The sequence below is a fragment of the Macrobrachium nipponense genome, chromosome 6 (genome assembly GCF_015104395.2).
Source record: "Macrobrachium nipponense isolate FS-2020 chromosome 6, ASM1510439v2, whole genome shotgun sequence".
NCBI lineage: Eukaryota > Metazoa > Arthropoda > Malacostraca > Decapoda > Palaemonidae > Macrobrachium > Macrobrachium nipponense.
In genome coordinates, this window is record NC_061108.1 from 19,629,055 (window position 1) to 19,635,147 (window position 6,093).

Below are 6,093 nucleotides of genomic sequence, written 5' to 3' on the forward strand. Positions count from 1 at the left end.
GGTGCTGTATCTCTGAATGTCAGCCGATCTCTCTCTCTCTCTCTCTCTCTCTCTCTCTCTGTCCTGTTAAGATAGTTGCTTCAATTACATTGCTCAGCAGTTTTGACATTTTATATTTCACCTCTACTCGCGCGTGGGAGGGGTGGGGGTTGATTCATTCTTTTTGGTTCTGAACCTGGACTTGAAGGGCATGGGGAGTGTCTCTGTTTATCCCAGCGACATTGAAAACTATGGATTAGACTAATATCTGTAGTTTTGGGTTATTTTTAAATGTCATCACCTTCCCATTGCTCCTCACTCCCCTTTCTATCAAGGCTGAACTCAGACTTAAAATTCATTGAAAGTGTCATAATTCATCTCAGTGACCTCAAAATCTATGGACTATACACTAATATCTGTATTTTTTGGTTATTTTTACATGTCACCACCTTCCTACACCTTCCATACTCCCCCTTCCTTATTGGAGCTGAACGTAAACTTGAAGGGCTTCGGGGGTGTCACTATTCATCTCAGGAACCTCGAAAACTATGGATGAGACACTACTATCTGTAATTTTTTTTTATTTTTACATGTCACCACCTTCCTACACCTTCCATACTCCCCCTTCCTATTGGAGCTGAACTTAAACTTGAAGGCTTCGGAGGTGTCATTATTCATCTCAGGAACCTCGAAAACTATGGATGATACACTGCTATCTGTAATTTTTGGTTATTTTTACGTTTCACCCACCCCCTTCCTACCCCTTATCACACCCGCCTTCCTAGGGCTGAACTTGGAATTGAGGTGTGGTTATTCTGAGCGACCTCGAAAACTATGGATTAGACATTAATGTTGGTTGTTTTCGATAATTTTTACATCTCACACACCACCCCTACTTTATCCAACCAATAGTTCAATTTTAATTTTTTTTTCACCATGACCTTTTCCAGTTTGATATTGTCTTATATAAAAATCCCATCAGAATCGGTCAAGAAATGTGGATTTGTATACCGTTCATACAAACAAAGGCATTTTTTCGTTTATATATATATATATATATATATACATATATATATATATATATATATATAGATAGATAGATAGATAGATAGATAGATAGATAAATATATATAAACGGTTCTTTTTACAGAAATCATAAGAAGCACGAATTGACAAAACGCTAAAGTGAAGACAATAATGAACAACATAAAAAGAACAAGAGGTGCATGTACACATGTACAGTTCTTGTACTATCCACCATCGGGTCCACTTACATTATTCATCGTGCAAACGCGTACAGCAAAAATGTATTGCTAAAGGTATCTAGTGTATATTATACGTTACTACTACAATATACATTATATTTTTGGCCCATATATAATATAATAATATTGATATATATATAAATAATTATATTATATATATTATATAATTATTATAGTATATATATATGTGGGCCAAAATATATGTATATGTAGTGTACGTATATATACACTAGATACCTTTAGCAATAGATTTTTTGCTGCACGCGTTTGCACGATGAATAATGTAAGTGGACCCGATGGTGGATAGTCCAAGAGCTGTACATGTGTACATGCACCTCTTGTTCTTTTTATGTTGTTCATTATTGTCTTCACTTTTGCGTTTTGTCAATTCGTACTTCTTATGATTTCTGTAAAAAGAACCTACAAGCTGCATGCGATGCGTGTATTAGTGGCAATTGTTCGATTCATGAAATTAATTTTTAACTTCATACTTGCCCCAAGTCCAGGTGTAGTACATGTATTGCTGATGGCGTATACGTTTTTGTAACTTTATAACATTTTCCATTTGTGCTTTTTTAATGTTTACAGTTTACTTTGTTGAAATTATTTACCTTACTCCTTATAGTTATTGTTCTGACCTATCCGTTGTCTGTATATTTTACTTAAATTTTACTTTATTGAAATTAATAAGGTATTACTTTACCTCATATTTTTTACTGATCTGTTCCTTCTAGATATACATATATTTTATATATGTATGCGTAATTGTATGTTTATATATATATATATATATATATATATTAATTATATATATATATGTGTGTGTGTGTGTGTGTGTGTATTTAGAGAGAGAGAGATGAGAGATCTTAGCATCTTCCCCTTCCAGGAAAAAACGCGCATTATGAAAGAGGAAAGGACTGTGTGCCATTAGTGTGCATGTACAAATACATATGAATTCATGTACTATATTGTACCCCTCCGCTGTCATTACTCTGTAAACTAACTAAGATATCTTCCCTACTATGTTTCCCGTAGGGTGGTAGTGCCGTCAGTGCACCCCTATAGGCATTATTAATAGGTATTCGCAGCCCTTTGGTCCCTAACTGCTCCAACTCTTTAGATTTTACTGTATTTTATCACCATTCCCTTCTCTTTTCGTCAGTCAGGCTGCCCAACATCTTTAACTGTTACTCCATGGTATAACTGTTAAGTTTGCTCTTTTTTTTTTTAGGTACTTACACTTGATTTTCTTCATTTTCGGGGTCTGCAACTTTTCATCTTGTTTTCAAACCACTCCCAGTCCCACTTTCCACTGAATGGCTGGAAGGTGCCCCATTGCTAGGCTTGACAGCTTGGATTTCATAAATCAGCCAATCAGTCCTCTACCATGTCAGTGTGAGAATTCTCCTCCATTCCACCTTTCTTTAATTCCTGTGATCTTGTCGTCGTATAAAGGGCGCCTCATAACGAGGGAAACCCCACTCTGTTTGACTGCCTTTTTCGTTATCTTGCTCCCATCACGATGTAGACAGGGATTCACCCGTCGCAGATAAGACCGAAAGTTAGTTTCTATGCACGCTACAAATGTTTGTTTTCATGTGCACTTATCCAGCTATACATTTTTATGCATTTCTATGTAGGTATGTATGTGTATATATGTGTGTGTTTGTGTGTGTATCTTTCTCAGTTATTAAAGTAACATTCTGATGTTTTAAGAAACCTGCCACTTGTGGATTCAATCAAGTACCATTACGATTTTCGAAAATCAATGCATCATTAGTTCACTGCGGTTTTTGCCCACCTGACGTTTCAGTATTTCGTCATGTCGTTATCTGACCGGATTTAAATTTCACTTGTCTTTTTGTTCCAATTTTATTGTTTCCTTGAAATCAGATAGGTTGATGAGTTATGATAGAATTTTACTCATTACGAATGGTTTTTATACCCCTAAATGTGATACATTTTGTGACCCCTAATGCATCTGGGATCTCTGTGTATTCTTCCTCAATATCAGGTTATTTTTCTTTTTATCCCTAAGTGTTTTTTTTTTATTACATGTTTTGATAAATGTCCACTTATTTTCCATAATAAGACGGAATTAGATTGAATCCAAGTATTGAATCTGAAATAAGGTTGGGGTTTAATGTTTGAATAATGGCACGTAGGCGATATAGAATCACACTGGTTATTGAGAAAGTATTTAGATATAGCTCTTTTGAATCACTGGAAATTCATGATGACAAGTTGTAAAAGAAACTGGACTCCTTTCTGTTTTCCTTAATTTTTCCAGTAATTTTATGTAGACAACTTTTCTTTACGTCAAATATGAATCTGTTAACCGAATTCTAATCCGAGTAAGATATTATTAGTAAAAGAAATGTTTCCTCTCGGTTATATAAATTTACTAATCATACGGAATTCCAATTTGTGTCATTAAAATACTCCTATAATTGTGTTGTGTTAAATTTTTTATACTATCACGAAATTATTGTGATGTGTTTCACAGAATCAATGCAGTTCGTGTCTCTTACCTTAACTTTCGCAGAGTTTATTAAGTAATTATACAAATGTTTTATTACTAGATTTATTACTAATTTTGACATTTGTCAGTACTCTAGTCACTTCATGAAGAGCAGGTTAAAAGGAAGAAATCACATAAAGAAAGAAATAGGCTTCTGAGGTTCCTAAAGCTCAGCTGACCATCCTCCGGTTACGTTTACCAATTGTGTTAATTGGTAATTGATTTATCCGAAATGTGTGTGTCGTCCGTCTGTGTGGAGGAGCGCTGGTTGAAAGAAGAAAGAGGAATCGTTCGGGAGCAGGAGGAGCTGGCGTTTATCGGGAATTGGAGAGAGAGAGAGAGAGAGAGAGAGAGAGAGAGAGAGAGAGAGAGAGAGAGAGAGAGACTACTAGAAGGATACAATGGCTGTATGTCCCAGAGCCATGCATTAAAGGTGGAAGCTCAGAAGTAAGTTGATGGAGTCCAAAGGGAGACTGAGATAAGACAAATGGATGAAGATGCATATTTCGATGGTTCAGTGCGTAAAAGATTGACAAACATTGGATACAATGAATCCCGTTAGAAACTGTTCGTCTAGAAGGCATATGCTATTCATGCCTCGGACGAGTCACTTCTTTTCTAGAATTTTCTGAAAGCAAAGAAATCGTTCTCAAGAAATAATTGTTCTACTTTTTTCTCATGTTAAAATATTTGGTTGATATATAAGAATTGACCTATGAATATTTTTTTCATATGGCCACCAAACTTATTAATCTAATGCACACACATATATATAATATATATATACATGCAGGTGTCCTAAACTATTGAATTTTGTATTATTATTAATATTACCACTGTTATTCGTAATTATGGTATTATTTATGTTTATCCAGTTGTGATACGTACTTGGCTGAAGTTGATTATCAAAATTGTATAAGATGCAATTGTTAAGTAATTTTCTTTTATAACTTTTATGTTTAGTGTAATTGGGTAGTTTAGTAAGATAATGTCCTCATGTAATAGCTTAATCATATTTTTTGTTATCTATAATTATTGTGTAACTTTTTTTCTTATACTCTGATAATAATTAAATCACATTCGTGTTAGTTTTTAAGTTTTTCCATATATATATGTATATATTATATATACGAGAATGTGTGTAGGTTTCTGTATATAGTTACACAAGCCACGTTACCCCAGGCCATATGGAAAAAACACAGCATTAAAATCTGATGCATAAAGAATTTGACACTAAACAAATTCACGCCCATATATATACATACATATACGCGCGCGCGGATGCACACACACAAAAAAGACACATTTATATATAAGTATATATATAATGTGTAGTATATATATAATGTGTAGTATATATATATATATATATATATATATATATATAATATATATATATATATATATATATTATATAAACACACACACACACACTACAGTAGGATGAAGTAGTTTGCTGGTATTGTTGTAATAAGGAATTATATTTCACCTAATAAACGTCCCTCCGTTATTTTAATCCTGCATGATTATCCATAGACCAATTAGCATAGTAAACAGCATTGTGTTTTTATTCGCGAGCAAGCTTTTGAAAGGCTTTCCATGAGAAGGGGAACAAATCGTGAGGAATTTAGAATATTTCCCGTGTTTTTGTCGCTATTGTGTGAATTAATTTCCATCTTAATTTGCATGTCCAACCTGGTTTACATTCTTATTTTTTATATACGATATAATTCTTTGTATATGAACTGGTGTGGGTTTTTATTTCTTGAGAGGTTTTTTTTATGACGCTTCATACATTTTATATATGCCTTCATAAAGTAAATTAATCTCGAAATGAGGAGCCCAGGTACGCTTTTAATAATGTAATGTAAGCCTGAAGAGGCAGGTAAACTTGTAATAAAAGGTAGTTCTAGATATGACGATGCCCCACAGAAAGAGAGAGAGAGAGAGAGGGGGAGAAGAGGAGAGAGAGAGAGAGAGAGAGAGAGAGAGAGAGAGACGTAGTGGCTACAGCCCTCCCCTCCCTCCCCTCCCCTCGCCAGCGGTAGTGGCAGGAAGCAGAGCCAGAGCGCGCCGTCGCCACAGAGAAAGTCGTGTTCCAACACCGCCGACACTGTCGGACGCTCTCTAGTTGGGAGAAGGGCACCGTGACACTCTATTCGGGTGGTTAGCCCTTGGTGGAGAAGGTGGTTTTACTGCCTCCAGTGGTGGTGGTGGTGGAGGAGGCAAAAATTCGAAGCGTTTACAGGGTGGAGAAAGAGAAAGAGAGAGAGGGAGACGAAGAATAAGAAGAAGAAGAAGAAGAGTAGCAGCAGCAGCTTGCTACTC

At 35.4% G+C, this 6,093-nt stretch overlaps 1 protein-coding gene across 15 annotated transcripts in view; it reads left to right on the top strand.

Moving 5' to 3' along the window:
* The window catches only part of LOC135216705 (protein quiver-like), a 782,257-nt gene that overhangs the window by 530,164 nt on the left and 246,000 nt on the right, over positions 1–6,093 (top strand). For 11 of the 15 annotated variants that reach the window (XM_064252143.1, XM_064252139.1, XM_064252142.1 and 8 more), the window contains exon 1: positions 5,839–6,093. This exon is cut by the window's right edge and continues 339 nt beyond it. The exons of 3 other annotated variants lie outside the window; for them this stretch is intronic. The gene's annotated coding sequence lies outside the window, so the exon portion shown is untranslated. Of the gene's footprint in view, positions 1–5,837 lie in introns of those variants that run through there. One more of the 15 variants, XM_064252152.1, reaches the window with a different exon arrangement.